This window comes from Sinocyclocheilus anshuiensis, unplaced genomic scaffold (genome assembly GCF_001515605.1).
Source record: "Sinocyclocheilus anshuiensis isolate Anshui unplaced genomic scaffold, SAMN03320099.WGS_v1.1 scaffold207, whole genome shotgun sequence".
Taxonomy (NCBI): Eukaryota; Metazoa; Chordata; class Actinopteri; order Cypriniformes; family Cyprinidae; genus Sinocyclocheilus; species Sinocyclocheilus anshuiensis.
Genome location: NW_015551045.1, coordinates 236,103 through 251,199, shown reverse-complemented (window position 1 = coordinate 251,199; position 15,097 = coordinate 236,103). Strand labels below are relative to the sequence as shown.

Below are 15,097 nucleotides of genomic sequence, written 5' to 3'. Positions count from 1 at the left end.
AATGTTAGAATAAATGATCTGTGGAGTATTTTGAGCTGAAACTTCACAGACACATTCTGGGGACACCAGAGTCTTATATTACATATCGTAAAAAGGGGCATAATATGTCACCTTTAAAACCAAATAAACTAAAAACTTAATAAAAACATTAAAAATATAAAAAAAACTTAAAAACATCTTTTAAAACAAAAACGAATACAAACTAAACACAAACAACAAAATTAAAAAAGTATGAAAATAGAAAATATAGAAATAAAATCTAATTCAAAATATGAATAAAAAGTAAAAGAGTATATTAGTGATATGCATTACACCAGGGTTATTATTGTTAACTTAAACTAAAATTGTAAAAAATAAATAAATAAAAATAAAATAAAATAAAAATTACCAGAAAATAAATAAAATATAAAAAAGTACTTTTTCATTTTTTATTTAATAAACATGTATTATCCTTGTTTATATATTATTATGTATTATAGATATTTATCATATTTATTTATATTTATTATTATTATCATCATTATCATGATTATTATTATTAATATTGTATTAGATTTTTTATTTAATTTCAGCTAGTTGCTAAGGCAACATTTCTCATTTTCGTTGTTTTAAATTGAAGTACTAAAATAACTAAAAATAAATCAACTAAAACTAAAAAAATAAATAAAAACTACATAAAAAAGAATAATAAAATAAAAAAATTGTACTAAAATTTAAATAAAAACAGAAAATATACAAATAAAATCTAATTCAAAATATTAACAAAACCAAAAATCGTATATAAATGATACCAAAATAACACTTTTTGTATCATTACTATTTATACATCAGTTGCGAATGCATGGATTTGCAAAACATAATGAAAAACAACAAAGAATGCTGCATACATTTAACATACTCCGCTAATAAAACCCATTGATGCTGCGATCAGTTGCCAGAAAGTGATTCATCTGTATAGCTTATTCAATCCTCTTCCTTTTTATTTCACTGGTTATTTAGCATCAACCTTGGCTCCTGGCTTTGTGCGTTTGCTAGTCCACTGATTTCAGTTCAAGCAGCCCCAGTATCAGGTGTATGTGGTGCACTGTATCTTAGCTAATAAGGCAATCATGCAGTGAGCTACAGAATTGTTACATTTGCACAGCTTGCTCTGATGAAATCTCATCTCTCTTGCCAAGGTGCATTGATTGTATGTATGTTCCTCTGATGAGCTTTATGTTCTCTGGCCATAACAAATCACATAACTGTGCAATGTTAATTGAAAGTGGTGATGTTTAAAGAGCTATCGTGAAATAGGATAAGATATAAACAAAGTTTGCATCCATAAACACGTCCTTCCTGATTTGTCATGCAAGTAAACATATATTGTTTTATAAATTATGCATTTCTTCTCTACTTTTCTTTTTTGTTTTTTATTTATGTTATGCAATTTTTAGGGGAACCCCCTTCTTGACTACAAAACCCACTTAAAGTAAGAAGAAAATAGAAAAAATAGTAATCAGAGGCAGTAAAATTCATAAAAAGCGAACGGGAGAAAATCATATCACTTGTTAAAATAAAATAATTTTAAAAATAGTTTTCTGGTTGTGTTAGATGGCCACCAAAGAGACTTTGTAGAAATAAAATGAATAAAATAAATGTAATAATATTAAATAAATAAATTAATATTAATATAATAAATAAATAATATTTTTTGATTATTTAAATTAATATAATACACTGATTATTTAAATTAATATAATACAAATTACTTAATAGCTAGCTTTTAAGTTTTTTTTTTTTTTAGTTAATAAAACCTGCTTCCAGATAATAACACAGCACAGGATAATAAGACATTTTTCATGGATTGTAAGACATATTTTGCAAGACAAAATACACTTATCATATAAGATACAAATAAATTCTCTATAAATAACTCTTAATATCTTATGAAGTCAAGTAAACTCATGTTGTGTAAAGGATTTTTAACTGGAAATTTAGACAAAATATTTCATTAATTTAAAATTAGAAATTTGAAGACATAAAAAAGTCAAATATATTTTGCTGACCTTTTGCCATCATTTTGATGAAGACCAATACAGTATGTGAGAGACTAACCGAGTTACAATTCACACACACACAGGGTTAAACGTAAGAACTCAGCTATGAGAGTCTAATATAAAAGTTCCCTGCTGCTTGGAAGGCGTTTACGCTTCTTCTGCCAAAGATCTGAACCCTCCTGTTTCCTTAATTCTACATGCCCTCACACAATGTATGAAAAAAACAACGCCCTGAAAACACATCAGACGTTCCACAAATACACGGCCTATATCCAATCTGTCACCAAATACTGATTCATATCCGTACAAAACATTAAACCTTGCTTGATACAATGTAAAAATACTTGAAAACGCATATGCATATCCACTTTCTGGAGTTGTTGGGTCAAGATTTGTGTTATTACTTTAAGTGTACAGCTGGTTTGAAACATTTTATGAGCTTAGGGGACAAAGTGTTTTCTTTTACATCTGTGACTGTTCCCGATGGGGGGGAAATGGTAGGGCAGACCATAATAAAGAACAGCATGTAGCCTCGGCTCTGTTTACTGCAGGAACGATAAATACAGAGTGTAAAACAGTCAGCGTCTGTCTTATTCTGTGCCTGCTCGTCACACGTCTCGAGTCCTCCGCTGACATTCTGTCTGCTGAAGGGAAAAAAACAAAACAAAACAAACAAAAAATGGATCAAAATTGACCATATTTACTTTCTTAATGCAACAGTTCAACCCAACAAAAAAGGATTCTGTTTTCATTTACTCTCCCTCATGTTGTTGCATGCTGTTATTTTCCTGTGGAATGCAAAAGGAGGTCTTTTCCAAAGCAATGGAAGTTCAGAAAACTAAAAAAAGAACCAAAAACATCCATACTTTTGTATTCTATTATTTGAAATTTTAAATATAACAACTTGTTCTTACTCTAGAATGACGCGTTTTTGGATGATGTCAAAATCCCTCCTACTTTTTTTGACTCCTCCCCTCCAACCACCTGATTCTGTTAAGCCACGCCCATTTCCACAACCCCGTCGATTTCTAAAAAATAAAATAAACCTCCGCCCTAAATTCTGTCTCATTTACATATACTTTTGACCTGGAAATAAGTCAGATTATGAATTTCATTTCATGCTGATTTCAATGTATCATCCGTTCTCAGAAGCTGAGAGAGTAATTTGCTTAATCACTTAAGTTCTAGTTTGTTATGACATTTAATCAGTTAGCTATATAAATCTTCATATTTGTAATGGTCTGACAGCACCGTAACTGCAATACAGTGGCATTGAAGAGATTGTTTGGTTGGCATAAGCGGTGTTTAATTGCTTCTTTTTTGGTCCTTTTGGGTCTTTCCCAGGTCACGCTCTCTTCCCACATGCAGTTCTCTCTGTTTTTCCCTCCCTCCTTCTCTCTTTTCCAACCCTCTGCGAGGAATTCCTTAGTGTCTGAGATTTCTGGCCGAGAGCCATCCGTAGGCTGGCAAGCAGCTTTCTATTGCAGTCCTTCACCTCGCCTGCTTCCCTCCCGCTCTCTTGAATTCCATTCCAAAACCTAGTGAGCTCCCTACTTAGACAGCATTCAAGGCATCGTGTATGCTTTTTAATGTGAGGGCTGTTCCAAAATATAGGCAATATTATGCTGCCTTATAAGATGGCTCATTTTGAACAAATTCTCAGGCTGTATTGTATGCATCCTTTGTATATAAGGCAATCCCAGAATGCATTGCAGCAAGCTCTGTTTATACACTAAATTTACTTCATTTAATACTGAACTATTATTAGCAAAAGTATTGCTAATAATAGATTATTCAGAATGCATTAATTTACTCAGTATTCATGTATGATATGTATTATTAAAGCTCAATAGTTTATAGCATTAGCTTGCTAACACTCTCCGTCTACCTAGCTGTCCTGTATGAACACTTGGTTCGGACAGTAAGTAGTACAGTCTCAATAATAACAGACTACTTTTCCCAATATTATTTGTGTGTCCTGAAAAACAAAAACAAAAAAAAAACCTTTCATTAGCCTCAAGTGGTTTTGTTGGTCTTAGCAAGCCACCAAGCTAGTTTCCACTGGTTAAACTGGTAACTTGTTAGCTGGTCAGGCAGGAAGACCATTTAAACTATCTGAACACCAAATTGGCCAGGTTTAATGACCAGAAAATTGCTTTAGCTTGGTTAAAGTTGTTCTTGTTTTTTTGTCTTTGTAGAGTATTGCATGGTTAGCTTAGCAACATGCTAACATTTAACTGAATCAATTGAGTCTCTTGAGTACTTTGCATAAGCAGTGTTATACGGAGCTGCTTCCCATGTTCTTAATCAGATATTTATGATATGTTGCATCACTTTAGCCTGGTTATTAAAGCTTATTTTTTGTATTTCTTTTAGAGTATTGCATGGTTAGCTTAGCAACATGCTAACATTTAACTGAATCAATTGTAAATTGTGCCTCTTGAGTACTTTGCATAAGAAGCATTATTTAGAGTTGCATCCCAATCAGTTATTATATTTTCTTCACTTAAAGCTGTTTTGTTAATGTATTTTTGAGTACCACATGGTTAGCTTAGCAACATGCTAACATTAACGTGAATCAACTGTAAATCGAATCTCTTACGTACTTTGTATGAGGAGCATTAAACAGAGTTGCTTCCCATGTTCTTAAACAGTCATTTATGATATTTTGCTTCACTTTAGCCTGTTTGGTCCTTTTTATTTCTTCTAGAGTAACTACACCACATGGTTAGCTAAGCAATATCCTAACTTTAAACTATAGGAATCCTATGTAAATTGAGTCTCTTGAATGCTTTGCATGAGGAGCACTATTTAGAGTAGCTGTCTGTGTTCTTAATCATTTATTTATGCTTCACTAAGGATGCTTTCTTAGAAGGCAGCTGCCCGTGTAGGGAATAGACAGCAAGGCAGCTCACTAGGTTTAGGAACAGAGCATTTCGCTCTGTTTTGCATCTTTCTTTTCTCTTCTCCTCCTTTTTTCCCTTTCTCTCACACTTTTTTAGAAATTGGACCACTTTCGCTGCTTGGCAGCTCTCCGCACGTAGCCCCCGCTGACGCTCGCCTCAGACCCTTCCACGATTCATGTGGCTCTCTCATCACCATTTTTCCTTCCTTCATCCATTCTCGGTTTCTCCCTCCTGCTCCGTTTTGGGTAATTACATAACGTTGCGTAAGTCTCTCAAAGCATTTTTTACAGGAAGACTCTGCGGAGAGCTTGAAATGAAAAAAAAAGTAGCGCACACAACAGATTTCAGGCTCCATTAGCGGGAGCTCCTTTGAGGGAAACAGATCGATTGCAGTGTTTCGCGAAAATCAGGAGGTGGGGAGAGAAAGGGGCCATCCGTTTGTGCACCCTGTGAACTGTACGGAGAAAGAAACACTTTCAGGGAGGGAGAGAGATGATGGGAAAACAGCAGGGGTAGGAGATGAAAATCCAAGGAGGGAGATGGAGAGAGAGAGAGAGGAAAGCGAGAGAGGGGCCCTGTGGAGGCGGAGTGGAAACTGAGGTTTCCTGTCTGAGAAGGCGGCTGGCTGAAGGTGGAGGGGCGGCAGGAAAAAATCTCTCAGCTTTGGGACTGTGTGTTATGTGTGTGTGCCAGGGGAGGAGGGGTGGATGCGTACTATGGTTTGGGTGTGTGCGCGTCAGTAGAGGTGGGGTCAGTCTGCCGCAGGGAAGGTCAGGAAAGGAGAGAGAGAGAGAGAAATATGGTTAAAGCGATAAAACCTCTTAGAGATTCCTCAAGGGTTCTTCGCAACACCTTTTTGGCTGTATAAGTTCATGAATGGCTCTTTTTGTTTAATTATAGGTTCTTCATATCAGTGTTTTGGTTTCTGGGTTATTTAAAGGGGTCATCGGATGCCCATTTTCCACAAGTTGATATAATTCTTTAAGGTCTTAATGAAAAGTCTGCTACATAGTTTGGTTAAAATTTCTCAATGGTATAGTGAAAAAAACACCTTTTTTAACCTGTCAAAAACAGCTCTTTTCAGAGCAAGCCGTTTTGTAGCATTTTCCTGCTGGAAGCTGGATCACGAATGATTTGCGCGAACATAAACGCATTTAGGTAGATCGGGGGCGCATTCTCTTCAGAAACAAATGTAATCCACTGCGAGTTCAGCGGCTCAGATGTCGGGAGTAAATGACGACTGCTATGTTCATTATTACATCCAACAACAGAACACCTCAATCGCTTAGGAGTCATTCTTGTCTACATCTGCTCCGGCGGTAAAACAATGGCAGACTGATGACAGCTCACTCAGGGTGGGTCTAAGGTAAGATGCCAGTCCAGTCTGTGCTGAAACACTACTGTCAATCAAACTATAGTGGGAGGGGCCTGTCTGTGTGACGTCACAAAGACAGGCATCTGAGATCGGCTCGATTTGAGAAAGGGGTAAAGATTTTAGTAGATTAGTTTAGTAGATTGTAGCATCCGATGACCCCTTTAAAGCACCAGAACATAGACTGTTTTCAAAGATCTAGAGAATAAAAGTTCTTTGGAGAACTTTTGTTTTTTAAATACACTTCAATGCCATTGGGATGTTCAGTTGTTCTAATTGGAACCTTTGCTTTTAAGATGTAGGGTTACGTAAGTCATATTTTTCTGTATTCTTAAGTTGCTATATTGGAGATGAAAAAAGTTATCAATACATTATTTAGTATACATTTTATGTTCTTGGCATTATGCATTAGCGGAAAAGATGATGCTCAGATACAGAGGGTATTTTAAAGGATGAATGAATTTGACATTTCTTCTATAGCAACATATTCTATAACCATTTCTGGAAGATTATTATTTTTTTAAACTAATGGTGAAAAGTAAATGTACTCACCCTCCTGTCTGGCCAAACCGTTCTTCTGTAGAACACAAAAGAAGAAATTTTAAATGCTGACAGATTTTTTCCCCCCACATAACAAAAGTATATAGTGAGCTGAGCTTCTAAAAGGACAAAAAAGCTAAATAAAATCCCAAGTTGTCATTCACAGATGAACTTCAGTGTCCAAAGTGTCTCTCAAATCTGTTTTGCAATTTGGTACATTTAAAGTGGTGCAATGCATTCAGTTACGAGACACAATGCCATGGGTTGTCAAAAGCAGACGGTTTTAAATTTTTTTTAAAGATTTTGCAATATACTTAAGGAATTGTTCACCCAAAAATTGAAGTAAAAATGAAAAAAAACAAAAAAAAAAACACCACACAGCTTTGGAATAACAAGAAAATGAATAAATGATTAAATAATTGTCATTTTTGGAGGAACTATTTCCTAAAGTCTATGGCAAAATCTTGAGTATTTAAAAATAGTCTCCCTTGGCATCGAGCTCTAAGGGTCTTTTTGAGAGTATAGACATTTGCTATTAAATAATGAATTATATGTAGCCTCAGAATCTAAAAATCAGCAAAAACAAATGGCAGTTTGTTTGAGCTCTGTTAATGGCCACACTAAACCCCCAAGCCAGACCATCTAGCAGGTCCAGACACAGCCCTTCAGGTGCGGGACATCTCTGAGGAAAAAAACCCTCTTGTTTCTGGTGAAGAGTGTGTGTTTTTTTAGCAGCGGTGTAGAATTTCAGCAGGTTTCATCACCTGCAGGTGGTCTCTCATGAACACTCATGGTGAGCTCATGATTGCGGACACATAGAGATGACTAAAAAACATGACCAGCTGACCGCCTGCATTTACAACCAACATTTCAACCAGCTGGCCACATGCTCATTAAATCCAGCCAAAATGCAGAGGTACTAATGCCAATGCAGACATGGAATTAGTGTGTGGGTAGCCTTGTGAATACAGATCCAATCCAGACACTTTTCCACTAAATTACACATAGAATAATTCAGTTGCTGCATGGGAATTTAAGAGTTCTTCCTTAAATTGAAATGATCAAACAGTGCATGTCATTATTAAGTGCATGCTTATTCTGCATGTCATATTAGGGTGTTTACTGATATATGTTGTCCTGTTGTGTTGTGCTATTACCAATATGACTGTACTAAAGCATAAAAATACCACAATATGTTTGCAGATATTTAAAAAACATGCAAATTTACATTGTATCTCCGCAAGACAATGTTACAATCAGTTATTCTACTTTGAAATGTGTGTTCCGTTTTGGAATGTCTGTTTTTGTGTGTGTGATTTCACCCACTGCCAATTTACTCAATAGTATTTCGACACCCCGGGTTGCCAGTTGGTGGAAAACACCAGCCATGGAAACCAGCAAATGAACTGGGTCAGAGATCTCAGATTCTACCCGATTCCAAAAAGCCTCGGCATTCATCTAAAAAGATCTATAAACAGAGATATATTAAAACAGATAAATCAACTCAACAACTTACAGTATAAGGCTCTTCGCCTTCCATTGTCAGTTGCGATTGTTACTGTTGCATGTCCTCAATCTGGCAACCCGCGTGAGCGTCGAGTCTGAGGAAGAGGGCTCGAGAGAAACAACTCTTTCCAATATTTTGAATTTGGACTGCAGTTTCCATTTCAACCGCTAGTTGTCAATATTACATACTGCACCTTTAAGGTTAAATCAATTAATTTTGAAGTTGCACATCAGAAGAAAAACTATTTTTTTCAAGCGGGAAAAGTGCAGTTTCTTTTAGCTATGGCTAGCAGGTTAATTGTGGTGCTAAGACCAACCTTCTTTACACGTCTAATACGAACCTAATGTTTGAGAACCACATTTCAGCAAATGCCATTTTTTGGCAGCGTTTGAAATGCATTAATACCACAAACACATAAAAGACGATGCTTTCTTTATGCACAATATATCTGAGGGAGGGTGAAGCGGAGTCCTTGAACACCTGCAGGTCCGTTTTCCTTCCAACATTGGTGTGGCAGTGATGAGAGAACACATCTCAAACACGTTACTACATGTATTTGTGATGTTACAAACCTCAGTCAAGATTTTTGGATGTCGGGATATGAGTCCAATCTGGTTTGTGTGTGTTTGTAGGGGTAAAGAGCCCTCCTGCAGACGACCTCCCAGGGCCAGAGCGCTGGGAATATAGAGTTACACCCACAATTCAGTACAAAGGAACTCACACTCAAAAACACATGCGCTACACACTAACACCCAACAGCTGGCTCATAAAACACACAATCACACACCAGCCGCCATCACCCAGACTCAAGTCCTCCTGGGAAGCTCATACTCAAAGTTCAAAATTGCAATTACAGCATGATGTACGGCTTTTTTTTCTTCTCCCCAATTTTTAAAGCTTTTTAGCACCAATGCAACAAAACAAAACGCAAAGGATAAGCATTTAGTGCACAATTGGTGCATTATTTTTAATCCAGATTCTGCAGGCGCAGGGAATGATGGGAAATGTTGTTTGGTTACGTCAGCTTATCACCTCATCACTGTATCACAATGCATAACAAGCTCAATCAGTGTTATTTTAGTATTATTTATATACCGTTGAAATAGCTATTATTTTTATATTTTATTGAAATTTCAAAGTTTTAGTCATTTTTATTTGGTTTTCTTTTTATATTTCTATTTAGGTTTAATTTATATTTAAGTTTTAATTTTAGTAAACTTATTTCAGGTAGTTGCCAAGGAAACATTTTTAATTTTCATTTAAGTTTGTTTTTCAACTAATATTTCCATTTAGCTTTAATTTATATTTAAGTGTAAGTGTCAGTAATTTTGCTCTGGGCTTTTGTCATTTTCATTAGTCTTTGTCTTATTATTTCTATTTAGGCTTAATTTATATTTACATTTTAGTTTTTAGTAATTTTAGCACTTAAACTTATTTCAGTTAGTTGTCAAGGAAACATTTGTAATTTACATTTTTAACTAATAATTTCTTTTTTTTGCCTTTTTTAATAATTTATATATATATATATATATATATATATATATTTAGCTTTAGCTTATATTTAAGTTATATTTAGTATTTTTTAAGTGGTTTTGTCCTTTTTATTTTTTTTATATTTCTATTTAGGTTTAATTTATATTTAAGTTTTAGTAATTTTAGTACTTAAACGTATTTATTTCAGTTAGCTGTGAAGGCAATATATCTAATTTTAGGTTTTTAAGTTTAATTTTTTTCATCTAATATTTATATTTTATTTAAGCTTTATTTTAATTAATAAAAACATTTTTTTTTGTAGTTGTAGTTAACAGTAACTATGGAAGCTTGTTTCTGCCATGAGATATAAAAAGGTACTTTACAATTCAGACTTTTTTCCTCAGCATTTTCCTCGAGTTTACATCGCAAAATTAAGACTTTTATATAAACTCAGAATTGCAAGACATAAATGCAGAATTATGAGCTATGAACTTGCAATTGTAAGTTTATCAAAAAAAAAATTGTGAGATAAAAAGTCACAATTACCTTTTTTATTTTTTCATCCCGTGGTAGAAACAAGCTTTCATAAACAACACAAACAACACTAAGATAAACTGCAATTTCACAATGAAAGCTTCTAACACAAAACTTCCCACTGGTCATTTAGTTGTAATGGCGTTCATGTGCCCTCAACTCACAAAAACGATCATTCAACATGACCTGAAAGCAGAAATAGATCACGCTGAGCATGTTCTGAAATCTTGGGTGAATTAGGATCAGCTCAGAAGTTTGACCTCACAGGGCCGGTGAAACTCATACCCTCCCGTTGACCCTGCCTTATCCTGACCCCATTCTTTGCCCACATCGCCTCTACCCAGGAAATGGCAGATTTAGTGACTTCCGCAGGGAGGCGAGGAGGGTGAGGGGGTCTGGCCGCCGGGGTCACAGTGGAGGCACAAACATTTCATTCAGCGGCGCACCATGTGGACACCAGCGTCCCGTTCCAAACGCTCTCCTTCAGCTGCTGCGGCCCATGTTTACTCTACAGGGGAGAGGAGCGAGGGGGTGGTGGGACATAGACAATGCTGCCTTTTAATGCCCTGCCAAGCCCATGGTGGGGTGAGGATGTCTGCATGGGGCAGAGCAACACCTTCTCCCAAAACTTCACATTCGAGTGCTACCGCTTGGCTCCGTCTCAGCCCAGCACCTCCACGGTGCGAAAGAACTCCCTGCGACACAAACCGATGAGTTCCTTTAGAGGTTTTCTGAGGTGAACAAACAAATGCAGTGTTTAAATATGAGGTAGACATAACAAAACCTGCGATGTATTAAGCTTGAACGATATAGCGCAGCCCACGTAGCGTCTGAGGCTAATATTTACCTTCTCCAGTCGCCGCAAATGCACTGCAAGAGAGAAATTGAGAAGAAAGATCATGACAACTTAATAGTAGTCTTCACTAAAACTAGTGTGTTTTGCCAGTTGAAATGAGTTAATTCCTTACATAATGCGAGATGTCTTGTAATATAGCCAATAAATTCTTATCAAGGCAAATATAGACATCTGGATCGGCATCTGTAATCATTACTTTGCGGTTTATGGCTTTATATGACACTTAACGTGAAGCAAACTCTGCATCCTGATAGAGAAATCATCTTCTGAACATACATACCATTCAAAAGTTTGGGGTCATTAAAGGGATAGTTCAGCCAAAAATGAAAATTCTGTCATTAACTCACCCTCATGTCGTTCCAAACTCGTAAGACCTTCGTTCATCTTCGGAACACAAATTAAGATAATTTTGATGAAATCCGAGAGCTTTCTGACCCTCCATAGACAGCAAGGTAACTACCACGGTCAAGGCCCAGAAAGGTAGTAAGGACATCGGTAAAATAGTCCTTGTGACATCAGTGGTTTAACCGTAATTTTACGAAGCTGTGAGAATGCTTTTTGTGCGCAAAGAAAAACAAAAAAAAAGACTATTCAATAATTCTCTTCCGCGTCAGTCTCCATCGCCATTTACGAGAATATCACGACACATGCATGAATAATGATGCTGAAAATGTAGTTTTGTGTCACAGGAATAAATTACATTTTAATATATATATTCAAATAGAACGTAGTTTACATTGTAAAAGTATTTCACAATATTGAACATAAAAGACTTCTTTCAAAAACATTTAAAAAATATTACTGACAAATCTCAGTACGTACCCTATACTGCAAATTTTCACAATGAAAATCATCCTGTTCTTAATAAACAATTTAAAAATGTTAAAATAAAATATATAAACACCCGTTATGTATTTAGTCCCCCCCCCCCCCCCCCATGTTTTAAACAAGTTAAAAACTGTTTATAAGTAGGAAAATATTGCCACTAAATTTGTCTAAGGTTACTAAGGTTGCACGATAATGGCAAAAATCATAGTTATTTTAGTCAATACCGCAAACACAATTATTTAACAATTAGGTGTGGGCGATATGACATATCTGATGATATATATCAACTGTATTTTGCTGGAAATAAGGCTACTATGATATACAATTTTAATAACAGTGAAATGTCATAATTCTTGATTTCAATTTCGATACCACAGCTGAAACTAATACTAGACTTAGTTAAAAACGGTACAAATACAAACAATAAATAACAGTGGTGACAAAAGCAATAGCATAAGGTCGACAAATGACTAAATAATTAATAATTAAATATAATAATCAAAAGGTAAAAGTTTTTTTTTTATGCAGGTTGAAAGAAATTCTACTTTTCTTGTATTTGTGTCTCAAAAAACACATCTAATGAAACGTTTTTTTTCCCCTCAATGTTATATTATATTACAATGCCAAGTTCCTTCTTATTCATATAAAGGATTGCATCTGTGTAGCATTATGGATGATCTTTAACCCCAGATGGGATGTGGCTGATCCAGGTATATATGAAGCTGTATGACTGTCTTGCACTATAAATCTGTATCTTGTCAAATAACACACGACCCTGACCTGCTTCTTACCTCTGAGCCATTTATTAATCGCTACCTTTCAGCAAAAAAAACAAACAAACCCGGATCTTCTCCTCAAACCAGCTGGATCATATCGTTCCTGAACAGACTCTCGGAAATGTGAGGGGGGTCAGATGTGGACCGTTTGGGGGGGCTAATTGAAATAAGGAAGAGATGATTTATTGCAGCTGGCATTAGGCATGGACTAGTAATGGTTTACACATGGAGCCGTAACCAGTGCGAGGAGCTCTTCTGTTATGGAAACTTCTGGCTTTCCTGATGAAGCATGTGGGAGCTCAGGGCTGATGGCGGCAGCTACTGTAATTGGTATTGATCATAAGATTTCATTGTGAATCTTAACTCTATTCGATTGAGTTTGTGCACATTCATTTAGCCGCATTTGTGAGACAACAGGTTTGCACAACCACGTTTTCCCATCCTTCACTGTGGCAGTACAGAAGCATTTTATATGAGAGAAATGTTAAATTGGCCAATGTGTTTATATCAGACTGACCAAAATGACTTGAGCACACATTATAAATATGATTTCCAAACTCCCTGGAGGTCTTACCTTCTGACGGAGCTTAGGTCCAACTTTAATCAAACACACCTGAAGCAGCTAATCAAGGTCTTTGAGTTCACTGGAAAATTACAGGCAAGTGTGTTAGCAGTAAACTGCACAGCAGGAAGGCAGATAAGCAGGACCAGGGCTGAGCTCCGTCGTCTTCATCACAAGAAACCTACAGACCTTGACTAATATTACTGTAATCTTCAAAACACTCAGTAAAGGTTCTTTGCAGCACTCTATAGGGTTGCTATATGGTTCTTTTGAGAATAAAGCACAAGAACATCAATGGTTTTCTATAGAACAAGAGCTTAATGTGTACAACAGATATCAAAACTAACTATAAAATTCACTGATTTTAAAATTCTGGCTTATAGGCATAATTATTTTGATGTTATGGCCTATAACCATCAAATGGCTAATATTAAAATTCTATAACACTTTGTGTTAAAAAAAACAATCATTTTTAATAAATAAAATTAAATAAAACCAAGTTTTAAATGCAACAAGAGAATTTAGACATCACAATATTATAATTGAAAGTATGAAAGTTAAATATTCATTTTGAGATCTGCTAAAGTTTATAAATAACAGTGTTATTAAATTATTAGCGTTTTAACTACAAGTGTTAGATGATGGAAAACGTAATATAAATAGGCAGCAGGGTTATTATCGCTTTCTAAAACTATTACAAAATAAATTACTTCCAATAAAATAAACATTAACTGAATTAAAATATGGAAAATAAATAAACTAAAAACACTTAAACTTATTTGATTTGAGCTGGTTGCCAAGTTAATATTTCTTATTTTCATTTTCAAAACTAAATAAACTAAAACTATAAAAATAGTTTTATTTAATAGTGTGTGTGTGTGTGTGTGTGTGTGTGTGTATTATAAAGTAATAGAAATGACAAAAAGAAACAAAATTACTAAACATTTCAAATGCAAATAGAAAATATAAAAATAAACTAAAATTGTATTAATTTCTAAACAAATTTCAATATAAAATTAAATTAAATTAAAAAAAATTAATATTGGTTCATAAGTGATATGATAGGGTTGTGCATCCCTAAAATGGACCCTATTTACTTTTTTTAATAAACATTCCTGGTTTTATTATTCACAGTTGATCAGTGCATGTTATTCCAAAAAGAAATGAGTGTTTACTTTCATGTTAAATCAAAATGTGAAATGAGTTTTCTTTTCGACTGACGTCCCAACTGCCTCCTATTGTTCAGAATCAGAATCAGAATCAGAATGAGCTTTATTGCCAGGTATGTTTACACATACGAGGAATTTGTTTTCGTGACAGAAGCTTCCACAGTGTAACAGAATGACAGTGACAGAACAAAAAACACAGATAATAAAAAATAGAACAAGTAAATAAGGAATACAAATATATAAATTGACAGTTGTATGTGCAGGTATATTACAATAGACAGTTTCTGTATGTACAGGTACTGTATATTATGTGCAAATTTGAGGTGTAGACTGAGTATGAGTGTTAGATAAATAAGTGTATGAGTGAATAAATAGTGTGTGTTCCACAGTTATTGTTAAGTGTTCATGAGATGGATGGCCTGAGGGAAGAAACTGTTCCTGTGTCTGGTCGTTCTGGTGCTCAGAGCTCTGTAGCGTCGACCAGATGGCAACAGTTCAAAGAGGGAGTGTGCTGGATGTGAGGGGTCCAGAGTGA

The 15,097-nt window shown here is 35.2% G+C and overlaps 1 protein-coding gene and 1 long non-coding RNA gene across 4 annotated transcripts in view; one reads left to right on the top strand and one right to left on the bottom strand.

Moving 5' to 3' along the window:
* Nucleotides 1-15,097, top strand: part of LOC107661644 (zinc finger protein GLIS2-like) — a 41,624-nt gene that overhangs the window by 15,370 nt on the left and 11,157 nt on the right. The gene's annotated exons all lie outside the window — the stretch shown is intronic.
* LOC107661645 (uncharacterized) lies at nt 1,945-9,131 on the bottom strand. The gene is made up of 3 exons (XR_001631128.1): nt 8,937-9,131; nt 6,870-6,894; nt 1,945-2,683 (listed from the first exon to the last, which is right to left on the bottom strand). It is a non-coding gene; the product is annotated as an uncharacterized LOC107661645 (long non-coding RNA).